The sequence below is a fragment of the Panthera pardus genome, unplaced genomic scaffold (assembly GCF_024362965.1).
Source record: "Panthera pardus isolate Hobbes unplaced genomic scaffold, ASM2436296v1 HiC_scaffold_2, whole genome shotgun sequence".
NCBI classification, from domain to species: Eukaryota; Metazoa; Chordata; class Mammalia; order Carnivora; family Felidae; genus Panthera; species Panthera pardus.
Window position 1 is genome coordinate 35130301 of NW_026526765.1, and position 17088 is coordinate 35147388.

A 17088-nucleotide genomic window follows, 5' to 3' on the forward strand; every position below is an offset into this window, starting at 1 on the left:
AAGACCTTTAAAGAACTGTAGTATCATTGTTAAGCAACTCAAAATTAAATTTAGTCATAGAGTAAACTGATATGAGGGAATGTGGCTAATGCTGTCTGAGGAAACGGAAAAACAAGGAAAGGGTATATGAAAAGAATAAATAAGGGGTTATGGACATGTTCTCCCATTTGGACGTAACTGGCCCACAGGATGTTAAAAGAAATCAGTTTAACTCCACATTTGTGTACACGGTAGGGAACTGGTTGGTTACCCAATATGGACTTTAAAGGAACAAACAAGAAAGGAAATGATTTATGTCTGTCTTTTGAGTAACACAGAGGAAATGATTGGCGATGTAGACATAAGGGACTGCTTAACCGAGTGATAGCCATCATAATTCAGTTAGATTGTAATTGAGAATCAAGTGAGACCCAGAAAAGTAAAATTTAGGATGATGATTGCCAAATTAAAGCAGAGAAAATGCTAAAAAGAAAGGCGATACTCAAATACAAAGTCAGGGCAGAAGCTCAGGAGGACAAAATTGAAGGTTGAAAGAAATGGTCCCCCAAAATATTCATTGGTTTGGTTTTGCAAATTTTAGAGTGACTAAACACATAATATGGGGAAATGAAAAGTGTGTGACTAATAAACTAGACAATTCAGATGATGGCCAGGAACAATTATAGAATGAAGCTAAAAATAGTGTAAAATGATAATAAAAGTTACATTGGCAAAAGTAAATATCGTATCACAAGAAGCTAACATAAAGCAAAACTTTTTTCAAGATTCTAACATATAAAATCTCAGACGGGGCTGCAGCTAGCCCTGGGAAAATGGCAAGGGAAATCCATGCATGGAAAGTGTGGGTACATTGCTAAAAAAAGGAAAAGAATTTTAAAATTGAGCTGACAGCAAATACAGCGTGCCCTGCCCCCTTAGCTTTGATGGTACAAGTAATTATTCTACCTAGGGTAAGGTAAAGACCAAGATTTATTTGAGCTTTGGGGAGATCCCATGTAGAGCATCACACTGAGACTGCCTTGTTACTGAGCTGGAGGAATTTGCAACCCCTTGCCTAAGGAGGCGGTTCTTCCGTTTGGCAGAACTGATGCCATGGAGAAAATATTGGCCCTGGAGTCAATAGGCATGGGTTTGAATCCAGGTTCTAAGTAGCAGACTGCTACTTAGAACCTGCATGAATTTAGACAAATCATGTTAGTTATGGGATTCAGTTTCCTCAAAGTTATTGGTTAGATGTGACCATTTCTCATTTCCTTTTAAGCTGAAGGATATGGGAAGAGAAAAATGTAAAAATAAAACCAAAACTGCACTTTCTTTCGTTTCTGTATCTGTGTGACAAAAATCTGGGGCTTAGAAAAGGGAAGCCTCCTAATTTCTTTCTTTTTCCTCCTGATCTCTGGTCCTAGTAAGGATTCTAAGACCAAATGCCAGGTGGGGAATTTCATAACAATTGGAAAGAATATTCTTTGAGATTCTGAAAGTCTATGTAATTCTGTTGAATCCTTGCTTAGAGACGGGGCCGAGAAGCTTAGATACCCACTGTGCTTTTTCAATGCACAATAATTATCCTCACTCCTTCATTCAACAGAGATCATTTTAGAGCCTACCATATGCTAGTATGTACTAGGGTGTATACGTACAAAACTAGGAAGGCTTACTCTTTCTCCTTAAAGACTCACTGTAATGAATTCAAATTTCATGTATTGCATCAGTGGAAATGAATATGGATTCGTTGCACAGTAACTTGGATGTTTTTGTGAAGAACATTAGAAAACAGGTTACTTGACATCAGCGTACTTGTTTTTCAAAAGGTACTTTATGAACTTAATATGGCTTTTCATCAGGTTTAAGACATCGTCAGTTATTAGACACATCACCACTGTAACAACTCCTTAACGGGCGAAAGAAGAAATTGCCACATTTATGTACACATTGATTTTCAGACACATCCCAGTTTCTGAACTCTTAAAATATGAAAGAAATGTGATTTATAATTCAAGTCATAAAATAGTTAGCTCTTGTTTACTTGGTTTTGGAGATAAGTAGTGCCTCAGAGAGTGAAAAAATAGCAAATTCTCCTAAGCCAGAAATATTAAATAAGGTATTCCTGCACTTAACAACAGTACAGAAAGGCATCTGACAATCAGGACATCTGCTGCCTTCCACACAAATCACAAGACTATTTGTGAAGATGTCATTTGCGAGGGAATTCCAAGACAATGCAGCTTCCCCGTGTCGACCTGTGTTATCTCAGATACACATTCTCCACTGAGTAGGCCTAAAGGTTGGTGACCAGGTCAAGCTGAATTGCCACTTTTGAGAATTCATGTAGAGTCAAAAGTGGAGGTGTTGCAGGGAAAGGATAGAACAAATGCTGTTTATTTTTCATGTTTTATCTATACAACATGGATAATTACAAGTCAAAGGCGCAAATAATCGAAGTGAAGACGGTGGCCAGTTGCAAGCAGCTGCGGCTGTAAACAGCGCGGGGAAGTAGATCTCCAAGCTGTTTCTTTGAAAATAATCAAATTTCTCAATGTACAGGGTGATTGGATGTATTTGTTTTGTTTTGTGGGCATGTGTGTGTGTTTACATAAATCACATTTCTTGTGCCTTCAAGAATATAGCACACACACATATTTACCTATCATGGGACTAAAATGCATGCTCATACAATTTCAAAAACATCACAATGTTTTGAAAAACTAGGTTGCAAGTGATATGTACAGTAAGCTTTGGGCCAAGTAGATGTAGAAATGGATCTCGGGTGCCAAATCTGATTTGGACAGCAAATTGTCTACAGAAATCGCTGCCAAAAATAGTAGTAGTGGGTCAGAATTTCTTCCTGTGTAAACTTATAGAAACATTTTCTGTATCAGGTATATTGTGTGTCATCTGACTAAAGTCATCTTGAAATAAGCCAATAAACTATTTGTTTTAAAATATGCACATACTTAACATATTTTATTTCAATAAAAAGCCCGTGGGCTAGAAATAGACCATATCTGATTCTGTAGGATTTTTCCTGTATAAATAATTTATCCATTTGTTCAATCATTTGCTCAGCTAAAATTTATGGGACGTGGCAGGAAATATATGAGTAAAAAATTTTAAAGTAATATGATGGGTGCTCCTATTGCTGTAAGCACAGAGTACAACAGGCTTTCCTGACTCAGCCCGGGGGAAGAGGGACAAGGCAAACCACAGAGGGGTGGGAACCACATAGCTTGACCCGGGGATGCATGATCAATGCCTTGCTTCTTTCATTGATAAAGAATGAATATCAGGGCCCCTGAGTGGCTCGGTCGATTAAGTGTCTGACTTTGGCTCAGGTCATGATCTCATGGCTGGTGAGTTCAAGCCCAGCATTGGGCTCTGTGCTGACAGCTCAGAGCCTGGAGCCTGCTTCAGATTCTGTGTCTCCCTCTCTCTCTGCCCCTCCCCTGCTCATGCTCTGCCTCTTGCTCTGTCAAAAAATAAATAAACATTAAGCAAAAAAGAGTTCCAAAACAGAACAAAACAAAACATCCGCTGAACTGAGCAGTGTGCTTTAGGGACATTCTGGTGCAAGCTCCTTATCTCCTTGTGGACAAGAAACAATTTACAGAACTGTCACCAGACTGGGGACCACAGTTTGAAGACAATTTGAGTAGGGTTATATTGGAAAGGGTAAGACTGTCTTCAGGGATTTAAGTTGGAGATCATTAAATAGACTAAACCAAATGATGAGGTAGTGCCAGTAGAAGTGGAGAGAATGGGACAAATTCCAGGAATACTTAGGAGGAAATACGTGTAGGATTTGGGGAGTAATTGGAAATGGGGTTGAGGGTAAGTGAAATAGTGGTTGAGCATTTCGAAATTTCTGGCATGGGCAACTGGTATTCATCAACACAGGTGTACCCAAAAATAAGCCTGGTGACCAGATGGTGGGGTCAGTTCTGAACATGAGCATCATACAGACAATTGTGGGGCAGCTGAGAAGGTACTTGCAAATACGCATCAGAATATCTAGATAAGAAGTCTTGACTGGTGGATTTAAAACTTCATAAAATTAATAGCAGTTAAGTCTTGATTATAGAGGAGGTTACCCACGGAGGGTAAATAAAGTAGGAAGGGAAGAGAAGAGAAGCAGGGATTCTATCTGGGGTCAACACTGATGAGTAGTTAAAAATTTTTTTTTTTAACGTTTATTTTTTATTTTTGAGACAGAGAGAGATAGAGCATGAACGGGGGAGGGTCAGAGAGAGACGGAGACACAGAATCTGAAGCAGGCTCCGGGCTCTGAGCTGTCAGCACACAGCCCGATGCGGGGCTCGAACCCACGAACCGTGAGATCATGACCTGAGCTGAAGTCGGACACCCAACCGACCGAGCCACCCAGGCGCCCCACTGGTGAGTAGTTTAAAGAAGAATCAATCTTCGGGGCGCCTGGGTGGCTCAGTCGGTTAAGCATCCGACTTCAGCTCAGGTCATGATCTCGCGGTCCATGAGCTTGAGACCCGTGTCGGGCTCTGTGCTGACTGCTCAGAGCCCGGAGCCTGTTTCAGATTCTGTGTCTCCGTCTCCCTCTGGCCCTCCCCCGTTCATGCTCTGTCTCTCTCTGTCTCAAAAATAAAAAATAAACGTTAAAAAAAAAAAAAAAAGAAGAATCAATCTTCAAGGGCTGAAGGAGCAATGGAAAGGGTTAGAGAAAATTCGGAACAATGTTACCGGAGCCAGTGTTAAAAGATTTATAAAAAAGGAGAGAGTCAACATGGTTAAACTCTTCAGAGCTCTTTACAAATTCATTTTGGTAATACCACATCTAGCTGCAAATGGGGTGCAACCCACATTTCTGTCTGGCCATATTTTTGGAGCCCCCAAACTGATGATTGCTGAGTCAAGTTCTTAGGACACAAATGAGATAAACAAGAAGACAACAGCTGTCCCTGGGGCAGAAAGGTTTGTTAACTAATGTTTTTTTCCTGCCAATCTGAATTTGGAAAGGAAGGGACAGTGTGAAATTTTACCTTCCTGTCTTGACCAGGCACCGTAGAGAGAGAGCTTCGAGAGCTGATTCTGGTAAGAATTCTTCCTCACTCTTAGCTGGCTTCTGCCAATTTTCCTACAATGCCGTCTGCGCTCTCTAGAGTGAGTGGACAGTCCCAGCAGGTCTCATTCTGGTCACCAGAAGCTGTAGAGGAGAAAAAATAATTTTCCCGCCAGCCTTTATAGTGAGTGTGGGGCTCTTTTTCTCTGGGGCACCTTGAAAAGGGATATACTTATTTAAGATGGTTCCAAGTTCTCCACAATGACCACTGTAATTCAAGATTATCTTTGGTAAGGTTAAGCTACTCGTTCTGCCTTAAAACAAAATTTTATTCACCTGGGGGCCTCACACTGGACCCAGTTCCGCTTAAGTAAAATCCAGTCCGGTTTTTAGGTCAGACCCGGTCCGATCCGGGGACTTAGCCCGAGTCTGGACCCAGTTCGGTTTTTAAGTCAGACCCAGCTGGTTCAGGCTGGTTCCAGACTAGTGGGAGAAAGAAATCGTTCTAAAGTCTGAAGGCCCTTCATGCAAAAGCTGTAGAACCAGAGTCCGGGATCCAAGAGGTGCTTACCCCCCACCTCCGGAGGCAGTGAGAACGCGGCGAGTTCAAGGGGCTCCACAGGTACCTACGTTTGGTTGCTCGGTGCTCCTGGGGGCTCATGGGGGTTCCTTCCGTTCCTTCTGACACCAGAACTGTTAAAAGATAAACTGAGGCGTATTAAAAACGTTAAAAGTTTATTTGAGCGAAAATCAGCCCGAATCAGCCAGCACCAGGCCAGAAGGGGTTTGAAGCGCTCCCATTCCAGTAACTTCTTTTTTAAAAAAGTTTAAATTTTTAATTTTTTTTTTTTTTTGAGAGAGAGAGAGAGAGAGAGCGAGCGAGCGTGAGCAGGGGAGGGCCAGAGAGAGAAGGAGACACAGAATCGGAAGCAGGCTCCACGCTTTGAGCGGTCAGCACAGAGCCCGCTCGGGGCTCCAACTCACAAACCTTGAAATCCTGACTTGCGCTAAAGTCCGCTGCTTAACCGACTGAGCCACCCAGGCGCCCGCCACTCCGGCGTCTTCTATGCAGCAAAGATATGTGGTGACCCTCAGAGTAGATTTTGTGAAGTGCAAAGCAAAATCCAGATCAGCAATTTCCTTCGTTAATTTACAGTTTCTTACTGTTCAGTAACTTCGTTCCTAGTTTACCCTCAAGGACTTCAGTTCCTTCATAAACGTTAATCTATAGATTTTCCTAAAAGAATAATGGTTTGAACAAAAGACCAGCATTCTGGAATGTCTTCAGCCCCTGATTCACCAGTTAACCAGTTAAACTTGGGATAACCCTCTGAGCCTTCAGTTTTCTTATAGGGTTTTCAGGGAGATTGATCCAGATAACGAATTTGAAATTATTTTGTAAGATAAATCGAACAGAACAAATGTTGGTAGGTACGGTTTTTGTAAGTTATTATTTCCATGCGGTGTATGGTAATTTCACTGGAGTTGGGGGTTAGGCTGAGTTGTTTGTGTGCTTGGTTCTGTCACTAGTGGTATAAATTTGGGTAGTTACTTATTCTCTTTTGCTCTCAGTTTACTCACTGATGAAATGGGACTAATAGTACTTACCTCACAAGCAGGTAGAGAGGAGGAGTGTGCCTGGTGATGCATCGAGTGCACATTGGTCAATCAGATCCCAGCATTAGCTTGTCGGGTTCTGGGTTCATCGCTTGTAGCTGGTTGTTGCAGTTTAAGAAAAGGACTGAGAAGAGTTTGCACACCTCGAAGCGGGCCTGACTTGTCCAGGCAGCTAGCAGTTAAGGGTCAAATACTCATCTTTCCAGTCTCGTTCTGGGCATTTTCCCCTAGTGGTTGCTTGGGTTCCAGCTATAAACAACCATTGTGTGTTCCTTAATTGTGCCCCTGTGCTTCTGTATGTGTTATGTGTCCTCTGCAAAATGACTTTTCCTCTTTATTGCCTGAAAGACTCCTCTCGTTTTTTTTTAAAGATTAAATTTAAGAGCTACTTCCCCAAGGTAGAATTATGTGTGCTTCCTCATTGCCTCTATCATGTTGAATCGAATCTTTGGTGCTATTATCTTCTATATACAGATGGTAACAAATATCTATTGTTTTAATGATTGTTTCTTATATTTTAAAATGACCTCGAGATGTAAAAATACCTCAACAAAGTACAAAGGAGAAATACTGTCAGTTTTGATTTGCCTATATAAAATACGTCTGAATTCTGTAATTAAGAAATGGTATCAATTTATGCTACATAAGGACCTTGCCAGCCTTGACTTTCTTACCTTTGGAATATTAGGCGCTTTCCATTTATTTAAGGGGACAAAGGGTCAGCCTTACCCGTTAGGGGTGAGCTTATTTCAGAATGGAGGAAATACCATTTATATTGAGAGCTGCATGGTTTGTTGAATACTTGGCTGGAATCCTATAAAAGGAGAATTCATTAAGTGTCGGTTAAGCCCTGTAAGTCTCTGTCATTGTTATCATCGTGTTTTCTGCCAAATAAGAAGATAACATTTGTGTGGAAACATAAGGATCCGGGATTCTTCAGCAGGGGGCATCTGGAAATAAATAAGTGGACGCTGTTATGTGATTACAGTTGCAATGATCTGTGCTCTGCAAGAAAATCCTGATTGTGGCATGTGGCAGGGAGGACCCTATTGCAAAACTCTATCCTGCATGAGTGTAGTTCAGAGTGGACAGTGTGAAGTGCAGGGAGAACACGGAACTCGGTATTAGAATTTGAATTCTGGGAGTTTGAATTCTCATTCAGCCTTCACAAAATATGTGACTTTACTTTTATTTGTTTGTTTATTTATTTATTTATTTATTTATTTATTTATTTTAAAATGAGGTCAGTGGTAGTTGCTTCACTGGTTTAAAAGGACTAAATCACGATTAAATGAAGATTAAATACGACTACTTTATGCAAATAAAGTGATATGCAAGTGGAATAATTTTAATAGGGATCTCTTGAAAATGCAGTCATTTTAACCAAAATAAATTAATTTCTTGTTGTGAAATGTTGGGTTCTATGCCAGTTGGTGATAGTGGAGAAAGCTGTGTTGGGGCAGACAATGCTTTCTCTTTACATTAAATCATATAATATGAGCAACATGGCGTGGAGTCAATAAAAAGCAATAATGAGGGATATAAGATTTATTTGATTTTTTCATTAAGACTGCTCATTTTTTCTCCATTCTGTGATTATTTTGCTTCCAAAACTTTTGGCATTTACATATAAAGATTAACCAATAATAAGAAAGCACACAAATGTTTTTACATCTTTTTTTTTTTTTTTTTGAGTTTACCTCATTCTTTTATAGCTTCTCTCATTGATTCTGTTCTTTTTCCTTTGTAGAAAGATAAAAAAAAAGACTGACTTTTTAGGAGTGGTAATTTATAGATATATCAGTGGCATGAATTGGTTTTCTGATGGATCTTATTCTGCCTTTTACTTAATCTCTCAGCAAATGATTTCGTATTGAGATAATAGAAATACCGATAGATAAATAAGCAGAGCAAACAGGTAACAGAAGTCACAGTCAAGGATACTTCCCACTTGGCTTGAGCAGATACAGGGAACACCTTGCATTTCGTGGTGAGTCTGGCCGTGTGGCAGGACCACAGCCTGTGCCCTGCAGCAGCTACCACAGTGCACGTGTAAGCAATCTCTGGAGGGCACATGGCGCCATGGGGTAGGATAGATTTATGGGGCTCTGGTATGTGAGTCAAATTAGACTTTTTTCTCTTCTTTTCTTTTTTTTTCCTTCTCTTTTCCTCCCTCCTTTCCTCCCTCCCTCACCCCTTTCCCCCTTCTCTCTTCTTCCTTTCCTTTCTTTTCCTTTCCTTTCCTTTCCTTTCCTTTCCTTTCCTTTCCTTTCCTTTCCTTTCCTTTCCTTCCTTCCCTTCCTTCCTTCTTTCCTTCTTTCCTTCCTTCCTTCCTTCCTTCCCATTTTCCCTTTTTCTTCTTTTCTCTCTCTCCTTTTCTCCCTCTCTTTCTCTCATCTCTCTGTCTCTCTCCCTCCCTCCTTTTTTCTTTTCTTTTCTTTTCTTTTCTTTTCTTTTCTTTTCTTTTCTTTTCTTTCTGTGTCTCATGTCTGAAATGAGTATGTAGTTGGAATCTCAGGTTTAGTAAACTGTAAGTGTGCAGAGGAAGGGGTAGAAGGAGGTGGGTGCAACATGAGCTGACCACAGCTGGAGGCGGATGGGTTCCTTAAGGACCTTGAGGGCTTTAAAAGAGGGTTAGAATGTGAGCTGGGGGGTGCAGAATGGGATGGTGGTGTGTTTGACAAGATGTTTTGTTGACAAAGCTCAACTATAAGCTGGGCATATGGTTGACCTGGGTAGGCCTGAAAAAAAATTGCAGTAGATGAAATTTTTTTTTTTTTTTTTTTTTTTTTTTTTTTTGCTTCTCTGTATGTCTTTTTTCTGGAATCTAGATTTCCTTTTTTCTCCTTTCTTAACCTTCTGGGAACAGCCCTATTGGTTAGGAGGAATTTATGTGACAATTTTTTTGTGTTGCTCTTTTAAGGAATACTCACATTGTGACTATATTAATTAGTTGAATGTATTGATTAGATGTCGGTTTAGTTGCTTGTCATGGAGGTTGGAAACAGCAAGGTTTTAAACAAGATGCAATTTTCCTTCTCTGTCTCCTAAAACTCTGGGGAGGTTTGGTGACCTCTCCATAGAGGTCTCCATAGAGAGGCCAGGGGCCTGGTTTTTCCTATGTTGTTATTCCACTTTGAGTATTGCTTATCTGCTCGGCGCTTTGTCCTGCCAGCATGAAGAAGAAAGGAGGAAAAGGGAAAATGAGGGAATTCCCATTTCCTTTAAGGGCATGACCAGGAAGTTGCCTTTGCATCCCATTAATTCAGACTTGTTTCCACGACACAAAGGAGACCAGCATTTTTCCTTCCTTCCTTCCTTCCTTCCTTCCTTCCATCCTTCCTTCCTTCCCTTTTTTCCTGAGTGCCTACCTTAGCTCAGGCTGCCACTTACTGGGGGTTTAAATAACAGATTTTTACTTCTGTTAAACAGAAGTTTTTACTTTCTGTTAAACAGAAATTTACTTCTTATAGTTCTAGAGGCTGCAAAGTCCAGGATAAGGTGCTGGCAGATTCTACTCCTGATGAGAGCTTTCTTCCTGGCTTGCACACAGCCACCTTCTCCTATGTCCTTACATAATGGGGAAAGAGAAGGAGAAGAAGTTCTGGTCTCTCTTCCTCTTCTTAGAAAGACACTAATCCCATCATGGGGGCTGCACCCTCATGAATTCATCTAAACCCCATTACTGCCCTAAGATCCCACTTCCAGATACCATCACATTGTGGGATAGGACTTCAACATAAATTTTGGGGGCATATAAGCATTCAGACCATAATGGTACCTACTCCTGGATAAAAATTTGGGATTCTATTTCAATAGGAAGGGAGAATAGATATTGAGATATTAATTATCAGTTTCTCTGGCATTACTAGAGAAGCTAATGCTTAATGTAGTGGGTTAGGATTTTCATGGAATTTTATTGGAAGGTGATTTTTAGGGTGGGATAATATTCTAGGGTTTATTTCTTCATTCAGCAAATATTTACTGAGTATAACAGGGACCATGCTAGAAAGTATTGGGGATACACTGATGAGAAAAAATGTACATGTTCCTCACTCTCATGAAACTTACATTCATAGAGGGGGTGAGAGAAATCTATAAAATAACCACAAATATAAATATGTATTTCAAAAGGTGATAAGTGTTATAAAGGAAAAAATACTGAGTCCTATGAGATTGTATAACAGGGCAATTTGGAAAGACTTCCTTGTAAGGAAGACTTCCTGAGTAAAATTTGAGCTGAGTTTTGAAGAGTAAGAAAGACAGAGGGGAGAACCTTTTCAGCAGAAGAGACTATGTGTACAGGCCCTGAGGTGGAAAGGCACATGGCTTATTTGAGGAACTTAAGGTGGAACATGACAACTGAAAGGAAGAGGGCTATGTGGTGAGTCTGTAGGCACAGCAAAGGCTATATTAGGCAGAGATGTGGAGGCTATCTTGAGGATGTTGATCTTTAAGAGCAATGTGCTATTATTGAAATGTTTTTAGCCATGGTTGAGGTGATCAGATTTACATTTGGAAAAGCTCACACTGGTGGCCTGGGGGAAGGTAGGTTCCAGTCGATGGAGAAAGACCAATTAGGAGGTTGTTGGAGGGATCCAGGTGAGAAATGATGGCAGCTTAGAAATAAGCAGTAGCAGTGTGATGGAGTGAAGTGTATGTATGCAGGATATAATAAGGACATATAAAAAAGTTAACACATCTAGTGATACATTGGGTGTAGAGGATGTTGGAGAATAGGAGTCAAAGAAGACTTTTTGGTTTCTGGTTTAAACAGTTGGATGAGGGATGCATGGTGGTTCAGTTGGTTAAGAGGCTGACTCTTGATCTTGGTTCAGGTCATGATCTCACAGTTTGTGGGTTCGAGCCCTGTGTCAGGTTCTGGTGCTGACAGCTTGGAGCCTCCTTTGGATTCTGTGTCTGCCTCTCTCTCTGCCCCTCCCTTGCGTGCTCTCTCTCTCTCAGAACTAAATAAGCATTAAAAAGTATATTGAACAGTTGGATGAATAATGGTGCCATTCACTGCATGACACGGGGTCTTTGGAAAAGGACTAGGTTTTAAGGAGAAGAGCATGAGTTTGGAAATGTTGAGATTGGGGGCCTTTGACATATTTGGAGATGTTAAGAAGGCAGTTGTTTCTATAACTAGAAGTTCAGAGAGTGGTCTAGTTGGCCAACATTAAAAAAAAATAAGAGGCAATTGAGACTATACCTTGTGTGGTCCAGAGAAAGAAGAATGTCCAGGGAAGAACCTGGGGAAACTAGAACTTTTACAGGATGATTAGGAAGTGGTTGAAACAACTGAACAATTGAAATAGAAAGTAAGCAGAGAGGTCAGGGGCAAACTAGGAACCTGGGGTATTATGGGAGGCAAAGAAAGAGTGTTTGAGAAGGAAGTGTCAAATGCTGATAAGAAGTCAAATAAAAGAAGAGTTGAACATAGATGAACCTGGAGGACATTATGCTAAGTGAAATAAGCCAGACAGAGAAAGACAAATACTGTATGATCTCATTTACATGTGGAATCTAAATAAAAGTTGAACTTATAGAATCAAAGAGTAGGAAGAGAGTTACCAGGTGCTGGGGCGTGTCAGGGGGAAGGGGGGAATGGGGAGATAGATGTTGGTCAAAGGGTACAAATTTGCAGTTATGGAGGATGAATAAATGTAGAGGTCTTGTGTACATGCATGAAGACTGCACTTAATACTCTGTTGAACACTGGAAATAGGCTAAGAGAGTAGACTTCAGGTGCACTCATTACACACACATACACACACAATGGTAGATGGTAACTGAGTGAGGAGATATGTTAATTAGTGTGTAGTCATTTTACTACGTATATGTGTATCAAACCATCATGTTTACACCTTAAATATATAAAATTTTTATTAAAAAAAGAGCCAGATGTCCTTTCAGTTTAGCAAAAAGAATTGTTAGTGATGTGAGAGAGAGTTATTTTTTCTTAAAAATATTTAATGTTTATTTTTGAGAGGGAGAGACACAGTGTGAGCAGGGGCAGGGGAGGGGCAGAGAGAGAGGGAGACATAGAACTTGAAGCTGACAGGTCAGAGCCTGGAGTCCCTTTGGATTCTGTGTCTCCCTCTCTGTCCCTCTCCCGTTCATACTCTGTCTCTCTGTCTCTCAAAAATAAATAAACATTAAAAAAGAAAGAGTTGGATGCTTAAGTGACTGAGCCACCCAGCTGCCCCCATTTCTGTTTTTCTAAGGTGGAAATTTAGGTTGTTCTCAAGTTTTTGATATCATAAATGATGATGTCATAAACACTATTGTATGGATCTTTTGTACTTGGTATAGGAATTTCTCTGGACCGTATGTCTAGAGTGGATTTATTGAATATAGAGTATACATAGACTTAATTTCATAACATATTGCTGAATTACTCAGTAGAATGGCTGGCCAAGGACATTCCTTCCAGTTGTGCATAGGGGTCCCCATTTCTTCATATGCTTTTGATTTGTGGAAATGTAATGGTGGATATCATGGAAGTGAATGATTAGATCTATATGGCAAAATTTAAGGAAGAAAGGAATATATATGCAATTAACTTTCAAATATCTTATAATAAAATTATTAAATTCTGGCCCATTTTCCATGGCAGTCCATGTATCCTTTTCCTTGGATTACTGTTCCCCTTCATTTATTTTATGTGCTTTAAGAATCCAAGAACTAAATAAAATATTTATAGACAAATTTATGAAAAACATATCCTCTATCCTAAATAAAATGAGTAATTACAAGTTGAGAGTAGGCTATTAGTCTAATTCTAAGAGTTAAACTCTTAGTGGAAAGCTGCTGTGAGGGACTATTTCCCAGTTGTCCTTCTTTCAAGGTTTTGAGTTGGCTGAGAAAACTTCCTGAAATTTCTGGGAGCCCTTTGAAATGTTAATAAGATTCTGAATCACCCGGTTCTGTGGAAATTATGCAATCAAGAAAAAATGAATATGTAGTTTATATTCATAGTTCTTATTTGTGTGTTTTATATTTATTTTGTAATAACACGAAATATTTAGTTTGTGTTTGTGTTGGAATTTATTATAACCCTATAACCCCATCCTCTTCCCTTCAGCATATTATTTTTTTTTTCTGGCTTTTTTGGTCTTGATTTTCATTTTTTATCCTTTTAATCCTGTTGACTGAGGAAATAATGATCTTTTAGGTCCTTTTAGCTTGTAAGAAACAGAGACATGCCTAGGTTACCTTATTTAATGGGGTTTATTGTAATGATACCCTGGGAAATAAGGAGGCAAGAAACAGTTTCAGCTGCCAAATATTCAGGCCTCAAGAAGACTGTAGTGTACTTTAGGGTATAGTTCTTAATGGCTCTGACACTCTGAGACTTAGAAATCCAGAAACTCATTACTCCATATTTCATGTGTTGCCACTAGGCTGTCATTATTTGCTACTTCTACGTCTGCTGTCCCTGACACTTCTCTCCCCCCCCCCTTTGTAAATGCCAAGTTCAGACCTCCCCCTCCCCCCCCCCCCCCCAGTTATACCAGGGTGTTATAATTAATCATCATCTATTTTAGAGTGCTTCCCCAACCCCCACACTGAGCTGAGTTCTCTTATGAGATTGCCTCTAAAAGACTGCCTTTGGGTCAGCTGCTCATTCCTAGTCCAGATTTTGTGAGCATGTATCTGGATATCTTACATGTGAGTAGGTGGGCATGGCATGACTAGACACCTTCCTTTAAGTGGTCGATACAACTAGAAAGGACCTTGCTTGACCAGACGATACAAATTACCTCTATTTTGTTAAGCATGTAGAATAAACTTATATACTTCATCTGCAGGCATTTATATGTCTACATAATCCTTTAAAGGATTTCCTTCAAAGCTAATATGACCAACTCGTCCTGGATTTCCTGGGTGTTTCTGGGTTTGAGCACTGAAAGTCCCTCATCCTGGGAAATTCCTTATTCCCGGGCAAATTGGAAGGGCTGGTCACCTCAAAGCCTTATTCTTTCCCTTTTCTCTCTTTTTCCTCCCTTTCCTCCTTTCTTTCTTTCATCCTTCCCTTCCTCCCTCTCATCTACCCTCCTTCCTCCTTCCTTCCTTCCTTCCTTCCTTCCTTCCTTCCTTCCTTCCTTCCTTCCACAAATACTTATTGAGTATTTGTGAATCTCTATGCCGGGTGGTGGAGAAATATGGGTGGTAGAGAAGTAGTGGTGAATGGGACAGGTACATTTCATATTTTTTCTGAAATGACAGTCTTTGGTGGTAGATAGAACCATCAGACAGTAATTGTGTGATGAGTGAATGGAAAGGCAAAGTGCAGGGTATACTGGGAGAGAGTAATGGGACCTGGGGGTCTCCATTTGATTTAGTGGATAGTGAGGAAACAGCTGAGAAAAAAAGACAGACAAGCCCTCCTTCTCATGTTTGTGTGTGCACGTGCATGCGTGTGTGTGTGTGTGTGTGTGTGTGTGTGTGTGTGTGTGTGTGTGTGTGTGTTTAGTGGGGGAGATAATCAACAAGTAAACAAAGTGAATACTCTGAAGAAAATAAAACCAGGTAATGAGACAGTAACTTGACAAGAGACCAGGTAGTCAGGGAAGTTCTTTTTGAGAAGGTGACATTGTGGCCAAAACTTGCATGGCAATAAGGAGGTAACTATCCATGGTAATGGGAATGGAAAGGAAGCTTGCGTCACTACAGTTAGAGTAATGAATGATAGGTGAGCCCAGAGAAGCAGGTAGAATCCAGGTCATATAAGGTCTTGGGTTTGTAGGCCATGGTAAGAAACTTTATTTTAAGGGTGATGTAGTATGTTTTATGTAACCAATTCAGGGAATAGTTTCCTTCTTGAGTAAGATGATTAAAGACAGAAGTAATATGAACTATAATATTTGAGCTACAGGGATTAAGGTTGATAGTGTCATTCCAGGTCATAGAGAACTTAAGAACTGATAGCCTTTGGAGAAAGAAATTATTTCATATTCAAGATATTAGGTTTAAGAGGGGCAGTGAAGCATAAAAATTGTCTAATAATTTTTAATTTAAGGCTGATCTCCAAACTCGTATTTGGAAGCCACTGTGTATTTGTACTAGTGTTTGAAGAGATGTGATCATATTAATTTCCCAGAGCAATGAGTACAGAAAGAGAAAGTCAGAGAACCTAGGATTATATGTGGAGACAAATCCAATTTGACTGTATCAAATATTCGAACCTTGTTTTTGAAGCATTTAATAATGGCAAAATGTCTTGAGCTCAGCAAATAAATGCTCAATAATGGTAGTTCACTTAGTAAAACAGACTTTCAAAACCTATATAGAAAAACTATGAACAACCCTTGCCTCAGGGAAGATGACCCGATTCTCAGACCTTTAAAGTAATGGCAATTGTCTATGGAAACTCACACTCTTATTTTAACCTGGGTAACTAGATGGTATTCCTTCAGAATGGGAAAGTTTTGGATGAGGTTTTAAAAGAAACATGCAGACTATGAATTTTATGGGAACATTGTAGACAAAAAACATGAGTCTAGTCTGAGTCAATTTGTTGCTTTTTTTGAGCAGCCTATTTTTTTGTGAAAAGTTAAGTCTCCTTAGCAAGAAAAGTACTCAGAACAATTGGCAATAGTTTTCATTTTATATGCCCATGCATCAGAAAGACCCAGCTGACACTTAGCTCATCTTTCAGAAAAAGATTGACAAGGGAGCAAATGAAGAAAAAATGGTAAGGGAAGAGAGAGGAAGGACCAGTGAAGAGCTGAGGATTAGGGACCCAAGAGGGCGTGGAACTAGTCTAAAGGGGTCTTTTTGTGTTACTGTGAGAGGCAGGGAGTGGAGTCTTGGGCTAATCTTGATGCATGTAAGCCAGGGCGTCACAGAGAGAGGAAGAGGGGAAACTCCCCATTTCCCATATCCTGATAACAGGTGCTCTGAGTTCAGTGAGGTAGGTATGATTTCCACTCTACAGATGAGATATGACACGGTGACATGGCGCATACGAAATCTCACAGACAGGACATATGAGAACTAGAGCAAGAGCTACAGCAGTCATGTGTTCCTAATTTTCCTGCGGAGTCATGATTTCAGGGCTCTGCTCAGTGGTCCCCACCGCACATTTTTATTTGTGAAACCATGTGTCTCAACTCACTAGAAGCCGTGTATTTTGGGGCATGCCTCAGCACTCTTTCTGCTCTATTTCCTATATTATCTCCAAGAAGGAGTCTATCAGATTCTGTAACTTTGACAGATATTATTTCGTAAGAAATTTACCCAATGGATATCTAACAGAGAAGTGAATGTCTCACAGTTGGGATGATTTACCCTTAAATTATGGGTAGCCACTGGGCAACCTATTTGAGATGGAAATTTCTGCAATAATGACTAAGCTGTGGTGTTCAAAAGGCTTTTTCTTTCTTTCTTTCTTTCTTTTTTTACTACAGTCATAAATATCATGGAAAAACAAATCA